We start from the raw sequence: 600 nt of genomic DNA on the forward strand, positions 1-600 counted from the left end.
TAGAGCACTGAAAAATATCTGTAAGAAAAAATTAAACAAAACACTGTGTGCTCTGAAACACATGGAAATATTGCATGTGGACATCAGGCTGAAGACCTGTAGAAGACCTGTGCTTTTCATTCCTTCAGTGTACATACACGAATCAATTCATTTGGGACTTGTTTAGGGTGCACTCAAGTATGGCAAGCAATTCATTTATTTCCATGTAATATTCTCTGAATAGTAACTGTTGAATTGTGTAAATTGGTGAATAGTGTTTTTGTCTGAAACAATGATCACACGATATTGCTTTTCATATTATATTTTTGCATTTTATTTTGGGTGAAAAGCCATTACACACATACATACATATATAGTAAAGTTTTTGTTCCTAAAGTGAATTAACTCTTCAAGAATAATGTAACCAAAAAATCATTAACTAAATAGTTACTATGTCAGGTATTTATACAATTCACTTACCTGTTCTAATGTTGATGGACATTTGAGTTTGTTTCCAATTTGGAACTGTTACTCCAAGCAACTTTTGGTGGACACATGTACATATTTCTGTTGGGCACATACATAGTAGCAGAATTGCTGCATCAAAGATTAGGCTCAGGC

The sequence above is a fragment of the Propithecus coquereli genome, unplaced genomic scaffold (genome assembly GCF_000956105.1).
Source record: "Propithecus coquereli isolate 6110/MARCELLA unplaced genomic scaffold, Pcoq_1.0 Scaffold231, whole genome shotgun sequence".
NCBI lineage: Eukaryota > Metazoa > Chordata > Mammalia > Primates > Indriidae > Propithecus > Propithecus coquereli.